The 10,453-nt window shown below is 40.8% G+C and overlaps 2 pseudogenes; both read left to right on the forward strand.

Moving 5' to 3' along the window:
- The first annotated feature begins 3,546 nt into the window (after positions 1-3,546).
- Positions 3,547-3,801, forward strand: LOC114674819 (cytochrome c oxidase subunit NDUFA4 pseudogene; annotated as a pseudogene).
- A 3,496-nt stretch (positions 3,802-7,297) lies between these two features.
- On the forward strand, positions 7,298-8,628 carry LOC698646 (tubulin beta-4A chain pseudogene; annotated as a pseudogene).
- Positions 8,629-10,453: the final 1,825 nt, after the last annotated feature.

Consider the following 10,453-nt stretch of genomic DNA (forward strand, 5'->3'; position numbering starts at 1 on the left):
ATGGAAGCCACAAAAATTTCATTTATATAATCATAACAAGCACGTTATCATGGTTGTCAAAATTAATTAAACCTAATTCGCTCTGTTTTCTAAACTTAAAATTGACACAAAACATTTTTGTGAAAGGCAAAAATGCTAAAGAATCACAGAAATAAGTATAAAAGTGAAACTTTTTAAATGCCTACTTCTTCTTTAGGTTAGAGAGCTAACTAATATTATGACAGATTAGATCCCCCAAACATTTTAAAAGATCAATTGAATACGAACATTCACTCTGTGAACATCTTAACCTTTGGTTTCTTTTAAGTAATAATGAGTCCCCCTAGTGCAATTACAATAAAAGTCAACTTGTGAAACTTCCATTAACACACCACTTCTCAGGAAAACATGCTTTTCTAAGACAAGGGACACCTTTATTTCAGATTACACGGTCATCTTGATCATCCTCCAGTTAGAGCAAGAGTTCTACCTACAAAAGTGCTTCTCAAACTATAGTGTACATCAGAAACATTTGGAGAGCCCATTAAACATGCAGATTATGGGGCTTCACCTTGATCTTGATTCAAAAGGTCTCAGCAAGGTCTGAAAAACCTGCATTTTTAACAAGTATCCTACGTAGTTCTGCTGTAGCTGATCCAAGGACTATACCTTGAGAAACATTGACCTACACGATATTTTCTTTCTCCCTTTGCATTATGTTGTTTTGAATCATTGCATTATCAATCTTTCCAGTATCTCTTTTGAGTGCTTTTTGCACACCCTAATGACCTCCACTAATTCCCTGGATCTCACCACATCTCATTAGCCTGAACAGGAAGAAGTTACAATTTCTACGTTTTCTTTGCCCAGATTCATCTCTTTCAGGCCTTCACACATGTGCATCTCCTTTGAAAGCAACAATTAGCTGTATCCTTCTGGAAAGCTTCCAGTCTTCCCTAAGCCAATCAGATTCCCTAGGTTTCAGAGCAGGAGCTCTTCAAGTAAATACATAGGTGCTGCTTCTTTCACTCAGATCTCCCTGCTACCTAGGAGAGCTCCTCTATGACTTTGGTGCTCTCAACACTACTCCACAGAGTGGACCAAATAAAACAAAGAACAAAGAGTTCAATCCTGTCTGTTTAAAGTCTTATTAGCAGCTGCAGAAAAAAAAAAAGTTGCCAGTAAAGAGCTAGAATTGTCTTTTCTTGAAAATTCACAATTGTCTATTGACATGAATTAGCCAAGTTATCACTGAGCCCTCATACTACAGAGAGAATATAGATATTAAACTACCACCTGGGAACCCACTTAGGGAGGTTTTCATATAACCAATGCCTGAGCCCTGGCATAGACTAGGATTTCTCAGCTTTGACACCATTAACATTTTAGGCTGGGTAATATTTGTTGTGAAGGGATGTCCTGTCCATTGTAGGATATTTAGAAGCATCACTGGACTCTACCTACTATATGCCAGTATCACAACACTCCTTTCTCAGTTGTTACAACCAAAAATATTTCTAGACATTGCCAAATGTCCCCTGGAGGAGGAGGAACAAAATTGTCCTCATTTGAGAGCCATGGTCCTATACCAATTAGATCAGAATTTCAAGGGGTGAAGCCTGATATTCTTTAAAAGCGCCCCTGATAATTCCAATGTACAGCCAAGGTTTAGAGCCACTGCCTTATGCAGATATCTGAGCCTCAGTTTTCTCATCTGTAAAATGAGTATGATGAGGATATCTACTTCACAGTTGTTCTAAAGATCAAATGAGATAATATGTGGTGGAAATGTTTTATGCATCATTAAATAAATGTAATATTTCTCCCATCTATTATGAAACCTAATCCAGGTGTTGTCAGACTAAGCCTGGATGCCAAATCCTATTTATTATCTGCTTTTATATAACCTGTGAACTTGTGGTTTGTACTTTTTTTTTTTTTTTTTTTGAGACCGAATCTCGCTCTGTCTCCCAGGCTGGAGTGCAGTGGCATCATCTCGGCTCACTGCAAGCTCCGCCTCCCAGGTTCACGCCATTCTCCTGCCTCAGCCTCCCGAGTAGCTGGGACCACAGGCACCCGTCACCACACCCGGCTAATTTTTTGTATTTTCGGTAGAGACGGGGTTTCACTGTGTTAGCCAGGATGGTCTCGATCTCCTGACCTCATGATTTGCCCGTCTTGGTCTCCCAAAGTGCTGGGATTACAGGCGTGAGCCACCGCGCCCAGCGGTTTGTACATTTTTTTAATAGCTGGCCAAAAATCAAAGTAAGAAAATTTTTCAACTCATGACAATTATATGAATTTCAAATTTCTGTATCCATAAATAAAGTTTTATTGAAACACAGGTATACCCATTAATTTATAGATTGTCTATGGATGCTTTTACATTTTAAGTTCAGTAGTTATGGCAGAGATTTCATAGCTCACAAAGCCTAAAATTTTTACTATCTAGCCCTTTACACTGAAAGTTTTCCCCATTCCCTAATCACAATTTAAAATATTCAAGCTAGTTTCTTTTCCTGGCTCTCAAGTCCCTTTCAAATCTGCTTGGGAGGGCTGCCCTGCTCTCCCCAGAAAAGCTTCAATTATGTAAGCAATAAATCTTTTCATACCCTCTTGGTATGTGTGTGGCATCATCAGTCCTGACATCCAAACCAATTTTCAGGTGGGCATCCATTCTTTTTCTTCAGGATGGTCACAACACAGGCAGAGGGAGATTTGAACAGAAGACAACATAATGGCTAAAGCAAGATGCTATGCTGCTGACTGAAGATGGAGGGATTATGAGCCAAGGAATGTAAGAAATTCAGCTTCAGATGCTGGAAAAGGCAAGGAAACAGACTGTCCCCTAGAGTCTCTGGAAAGAGTGGGCCCTGCTGATAGCTTGATTTCTGCCCAGTGAAACTCATTTCAGACTTCTGACCTACAGAACTAAAGAAGAATAAATGCCTGTTGTTTCAAGCAACCAAATTTGTGGTAGTTTGTAACAGCAGCCCTAGGAAACGAATACAGTGTGTAAGACTACTGGTGCCTTAGTACAAATTCAAGCAGTGCCACAAAATTGTACTAGTAGGCATTGTGTTTGTTACCACCATATGCTGTTTTATTAAAAACGTCAGTTGCACTTGTCTTACATGGAGCAGTGAAAAGTATTGATGTTATAAATATTGACCCTTGAGAATACAGTTTTTAAATATTTTGTATGACAAATGGAAAATATGCATAAAGCACTTCTGCTACATCTTGAAGTATAATCACTGCCTCAAAGACAAACACTTGTGCAATTTAAAAGCAACTCTTCATGAAACACCATTTGTAGTTAAAAGAATTACTGACAGACAAACTTTGGTTATTCAGACTTGGGTTTTGGGCAGATGTTTCTCTAAAATTAACAAAGTGAGGTTGTCACTTCAAGGAAAACAACTGACAGCATTATTTGTCAATTACAAATTCAAGTTTTTGTGTAAAAATTAGAGTTTTAGAAAACTTGTAGTAGATACTACTTACTTCAAAGTCTGATAACTAGGCTTGTTCTCTCCTTTTGAATCAGAGGCCACTGCTACAAACATGCTCTACCAGATCCTCAATCAAGCCAAGAAGTATCTGAGCATGATTCTCCTCTTTGAGTTTATTGGAGATGGAGGTACTAGAGCAGCACTGTATGTCTTGCATCCAGCATTGTTCAATCCAGATGTTACTTGGAACAGAAAGAATAACCCAGAGCCCTGGAACAAACTGGGTCCCAATGATCAATACAAGTTCTACTCAGTTAATGTGGATTACAGCAAACCAAAGAAAGAAGGTCTCGTAAAACGGCTTTAGAATGAAGGTCCTCCAGAAGCCATCTCCAATTTTCCACTTAACTAGGAAATTTTTATCCTCCAAAAGCATGAAATCATGTTGATGTGTTGTGTAGGAGGTTACTCTCATTAATAAATATTTGAAACTTACAAAAAAAGGAAACAAAACTTGTGTCTGCAACCATAAGCTGCACAGCTTTCTGAAACATACTTTCCTGATAAGATCAATGGTGATAGTAACAAATGTGATATTTTTAATATTGTATCATGAAATATGTCAATATTTTGAAAGGTCTGCATAACTCAGTGAAGCAATATTTTTAAAATAATCACTGCATGATGCTACAAAATCATGCATAGGTAAAAATTCCATTCCAGGTGAGGATAGGCAAATGGATTTTTCATGTATAAAAACACAAGCAGTTCATTGATACAGTTTCAGTTTGCATTTTGGAACTAACCTCCAAGAAACTTCCAAATGTCCAATTTTAGTATATCAAAAACCATCCACAGTTATCTGCATAGACTACTTTAAAACTCCTGTCTTTTCCAACTACATATATGTGTGAGATAGGACTTTCTATATTTCACCCAGAACAATATATCACAGAAGAGTGAATGCAGAAACAGATAAGAGAATCCAGCTCTTTTCTACTAAGACAGAAATCAAAGAGATTTGCAAAAAATAAAAGCCCATGTTACTTTTCTCACTAAATGTTTTTGTTTTGAAAAAAATAGTTATTTTCATAAAATAATTTGTGCTAACATGTAATTGATGTATTATCACTTTTAAATGAATACATAATTAAATATTTTTAATTTCCATTTTAATTTCTAATACAGTAAATAATAATATATTTTACTCAGATAAACAAAGGTTCTTTGGGGTCCTCAATAATTTTTAAGAGTAAAATTAAACAGTTGGAGAACTACTGCTCTAGAAAAACTCAGGCCCGGGCACAGTGGCTTACACCTATAATCCCAACAATTTGGGAGGCGAAGGCTGGCAGATCACTTAAAGTCAGGAGTTCGAGACCAGCCTGGCCAACATGACGATACCCCGTCTCTACTAAAAATACAAAAATTAGCCAGGCATGGTGTCACCCACTTGTAATCCCAGCTACTCAGGAGGCTGAGGCAGTAGGATCACTTGTGCTCAGGAGGCAGAGGTTGCAGTGAGCCAAGATCATGCGCTACTTCACTCCAACCTGGGTGACAGAGTGAGACTCTGTCTCAAACAAAAAAAAAAAGAAAGAAAAACTCATATGCTCAGGAAAACATGTTTGTGGCAGCTTTGTTTGAAACAATGAAAAGACGAAAACAATGTAAATATTCAAGAAGAGGTGAATGAATAGGTAAAATGTATGTATTCATAAAAGGTAATATGTACTGTTGAAAGAAGACTTACAAGTATTAACATGGGTGAATTTGACAAACATAATGGTGAGGAAGTTGTCAAATTCTCTGTAAAGAATGATAGATTTATATACATTTTTAAACTTTTATATAAAGTCAAAAGATACTCATTAATGATACTAGATTTTTGTCTATGTATATATATATGTAGTAAAATTAAATACATGAAAATGAATGAGAAGAATGTCCACCAACTTCAGGATATGGTTCTTCTGAGAATGAAGAGAATGATTAGGAAGAAGTACAAATTAGACTTGACCTCTATCTATATTTTATTTATTTAATAAATAAAATGATTCAAAGCAAGTATCATAAATTATTAACATATGTGAATTCAGGATGATAGGTACATGGAACTCTCTTTTATTAAATTCTCTTCCATGTATGTTTTGACAGTGCTGCCCTCTCTCAGTTCATATATCAGTCATGAGGTCTCCAGAGAGAAGAGTGAGAATTCCACAAAACAGAGTGGGTTTCAGTGGCAGTCTCACCTCTTCACCATCTTTCAGAAGATTGCCATAAACTGTTGTTTATCTGCAACTCATAAGAGGATTTTAAATTATACTATCTAGTTTTAAATAAAACTGTCCTTAAAACGTGGATAAAGAGCTTGAATAGATTCTTGCAAAGAAACTAATTGAAAATAATTATGCAAATGGAAAGCTGGATAAAGAGCCAAGACCCATCAGTATGCTGTCTTTAAGAGACCCATCTCACATGTAAAGACACACATGGGCTCAAAATAAAGGGATAGAGGAAAATTTCCCAAGCAAATGGAAAACAGAAATAAGCAGGAGTTGCAATCCTAGTTTCTGACAAAATAGAATTTAAATCAACAAAGATCAAAAAAGACAAAGAAGGCCAGGCACATGACTCATGCCTGTAATCTCAGCACTTTGGGAGGCCAAGTCAGGCAGATCACCTGAGGTCGGGAGTTCGAGACCAGCCTGACCAACAAGGAGAAACACTGTCTCTACTAAAAATACAAAATTAGCCAGGTGTGGTGGCACATGCCTGTAATCCCTGTTACTCAGGAGGCTGAGGCAGGAGAATCGCTTGAACCCGGGAGGCAGAGGTTGCAGTAAGCTGAGATCATGCCATTGTACTCCAGCCTGGGCAACAAGAGTGAAACTCCATCTCAAAAAAAAAAAAAAAAAAAAAAAGACAAAGAAGGGTATTACATAATGGTAAAGGGTTCAATTCAACAAGAAGACATAACTGTCATAAACATAAATTCACCCAATCCAGGAGCACTCAGACTCATAAAGCAAGTTCTTAGAGACTTAGACTCCCACACAATCATAGTGGGAGACTTCACACCCCACTGTCAATAGTAGACACATCATCAAGACAGAAAATTAACATAAAGATATTCAGGACCTGATCTCAGCTCTGGATCAAGTAGACCTGATAGATATCTACAGAACTCTCCACCCAAAATGACAAAATATACATTCTTCTCATCACCACATGGCACTTACTCTGAAACTGATCACATAATTGAAAGTAAAACATTACTCAGCAAATGTAAAAAAAAAAAAAAAAACTGAAATCATAAGAAACAGTCTTTCAGACCACACCACAATCAAACGAAGTCAAGATTAAGAAATTCACTAAAAATCACACAACCACATGGAAATTGAATTACTTGCTCTTGAATGACTCTTGGGTAAGTAATGAAATTAAGACAGAAATCAAGAAGTTATTTGAAACTAATGAGAACAAAATGACAATGTACCAGAATCTCTGGGAAACAACTAATTCAATATTAAGAGGGAAATTTACAGCACTAAATGCTCACATCAAAAATCTAGACAGATCTCAAGTTAAGAACTTAACATCTTAACTAAAAGAGCTAGAGAACCAAGAGCAACAAACCCCAAAGTTAGCAGAGACAAAAAATAACCAAGATCAGAGCAGAACTAAAGAAGATAGAGACATGAAAAACCCTTCAAAAAACCAACACATCTAGGAGCTTTTTTTTTTTTTTTTGAAAAAATTAATAGCTCTCTGCCATCTCCACAGCATCTTCCACCCACACCACTGCCACAGCTCCCCACACTCACACCACTGCTGCCACATCCACCCTCAGCGCCACCACCATGAGGGAGATCGTGCACCTGCAGGCTGGCCAGTGTGGTAACCAGATCCGGGCCAAGTTTTGGGAGGTTATCAGTGATGAACATGGCATCACCCCACAGGCACATACTATGGGGACAGTGACCTGCAACTGGAGAGGATCAACGTATACTACAACGAGGCCAGAGGAGGAAATTATGTTCCCAGAGCAGTGCTGGTGGACCTGGAACCCAGCACCATGGACTCTGTCCTTTCCAGCCCCTTCGGTCAGATCTTTCAGCCAGACAACTTCATGTTTGGCCAATCTGGAGCTGGCAACAACTGGGCAAAGGGGCACTACATGGAGTGCATGTAGCTGGTGAACGCTGTCCTGGATGTGGTCCAGAAGGAGGCCAAGAGCTGCGACTGCCTTCAAGGCTTCCAGCTGATCCACTCGCTGGGGGGTGGCATGGGGTCTGGGATGGGCACGCTGCTCATCAGTAAGATCCACAAGGAGTTCCCAGACCACATTATGAACACCTTCAGCGTGGTGCTCTCACCCAAAGTGTCAGACATGGTGGTGGAGCCCTACAATGCCACGCTGTCCGTGCACCAGCTGGTGGAGAATATGGATGAGACCTACTGCATTGACAATGAGGCACTCTATGACATCTGCTTCTGCACCCTCAAGCTGACCACCCCCACCTACAAGGACCTCAACCACCTGGTGTCGGCCACCACGAGCAGAGTCACCACCTGCCTGTGCTTCCCAGGCCAGCTGAACACCAGCCTGCACAAGCTGGCCATCAACATGGTCCCCTTTCCTTACCTGCACTTCTTCATGCCTGGCTTCACGCCCCTGACGAGCCGGGGCAGCCAGCAGTACCGGGCCCTGACAGTGCCTGAGCTCACCCAGCAGATGTTCGACACCAAGAACATGATGGCCATGTGCAACCCGCACCACAACTACTATCTGACTGTGGCTGCCGTGTTCCGGGGCCGCGTGTCCATGAAGGTGGACAAGCAGATGCTGAGCGTGCAGAGCAAGAACAGCAGCTACTTCGTGGAGTGGATCCCCAACAACTTGAAGACAGCCGTGTGCAACATCCCGCCCCGTGGCCTGAAGATGGCTGTGACCTTCATCAGCAGTAGCATGGCCTTCCAGGAGCTGTTCAAGCGCATCTCCAAGCAGTTCAAAGCCATGTTCTGGCCCAAAGCGCTCCTGCACTGGTACACAGGTGAGGGCATGGATGAGATGGAGTTCACTGAGGCTGACAGCAACATGAATGACCTGGTATCTGAGTACCAGCAGTACCAGGACACCACAGCCGAGGAGGGCAAGTTCGAGGAGGGGGCCGAGGAGAAGGTGGCCTAGGTTGCTCCCATCGCTTCCCATCTGTCCCCTCGAGGCTTCTGACCTTTGATCCCCTAGGACTCTCCATCTCTGACCCCTAGAGCCCTGCTTTCCCTCCAAGCCTGACTCACCCCTGACCCTAAGACTTTGCCCTGACCCTAACAATACCTTTGGAGCTCGCTTTACCTCTGGCTACTTCATCTCCGACCCTGACTCCCCTTTGATCCTTGAGCCCTAATTTATCTTTGACTCCCTTGAGCTCTTCCAACCTTGACATTCCCAGGAGGAGCCCCGCTTCACTCCTTCTGACTCCAGAAACCGCTCCTTTAACTTTATGGGCCCTCCTTCACCCCGACCTCTGCTTCACCTTTGACCTCTGCCCCCCATGAATCCCATTTTATGTCTAGACCTATAAGTCCTGGTTTACGTTTGACCCCTCCCTCTGAGCTGCCCTTCACCTCTGACCTTGCCTCACCTTTAACTCCCCACCTGAGCCCCAACTCCTACCTCTGACCCCAACTTCTCTTTCACCCATGAATCCCCTCTGATCCCAACTTCTCTTTCACCCCCTACGAACCCCATTTTACCTCTACACCTGTAAGTCCTGGTTTACATTGGACCCTTCCCTCCAAGCTGCAGTTCACCTTTGACCTTGCCTCACCTTTCACCCCCACACAGCCCCAGCTCCTACCTCTGACTCCAGCTTCTCTCTGGTTCCCACAGACCCCATGCATCCTCCCTGCCTCACTCCCCTCAGCCCCTGACGACCTTAGCTTATCTGGGAGAGAAACAAGGCCTAGTGCCTGTAAGGAAGAGAGGTTGCCCCTGCCCTCCCTACCTGCTTCCCTGCCTCGCCCTAAATAAATAAATTAATTGTTTAAAAAAAAAAAAAAAGAAAAGAAAACTTAATAAAATAGATAGACCACTAGCTAGACTAATAAAGAAGAAAGAGAAGAATCAAATAAACACAATTAGAAATGATAAGGGGGTTATCACCCTGACCCCACAGAAATATAAACAATCATCAGAGAAAACTATAAACACCTCTATGAACATAAACTAGAAAATCTAGAAGAAATGGATAAATTTCTGCAGAGATACATACTCCCAAGACTGAACCAGGAAGAAACTGAATCCCTGAATAGACCAATAATGAGTTCTGAAATTGAGGCAGTAATAAATAGCCTACCAACTGAAAAAAAAAAAGGCCCAGGACCAAATAGATTCACAGCTGAATTATAACAGAAGGGCAAAGAAGAGCCGGTACCATTGCTATTGAAAATATTCCAAAGGATTGAAAAGCAGGGACTCCTCCATAACTCATTTTATGAGGCCAGCATCATCCTGATACCAAAACCTGTCAGAGATACAATAAAAAAAGAAAATTTCAGGCCAATATCCTTGATTAACATCAATGCAAAAATCCTCAACTAAATACTGGCAAACTGAATACAGCAGCACATCAAAAAGCTTATTCACCATAATCAAGTAGGCTTCATCCCCTAGAGGCAAGGTTGGCCCAACATATGCAAATCAATAAGTGTGATTCATCACATAAACAGAACTAAAGACAAAAAACTCATGATTATCTCAATAGATGTGGAAAGGCCTTCAATAGAAATCAATATTCCTTCATGTTAAAAACTCTCAATAAATTAGCTACTGGAGGAACAGACATCAAAATGATAAGACCCATCTATGACAAACCCACAGCTAATACCATACTGAATGGGCCAAAACTGGAAGCATTCCTCTTGAGAACTGGCACAAGACAAGGATGCCCTCTCTCTCCACTCCTATTCAACATAGTATTGAAAGTTCTGGCCAGGGCAATGAGGCAAGAGAA

Source organism: Macaca mulatta, chromosome X (genome assembly GCF_049350105.2).
Source record: "Macaca mulatta isolate MMU2019108-1 chromosome X, T2T-MMU8v2.0, whole genome shotgun sequence".
Classification (NCBI taxonomy): Eukaryota; Metazoa; Chordata; class Mammalia; order Primates; family Cercopithecidae; genus Macaca; species Macaca mulatta.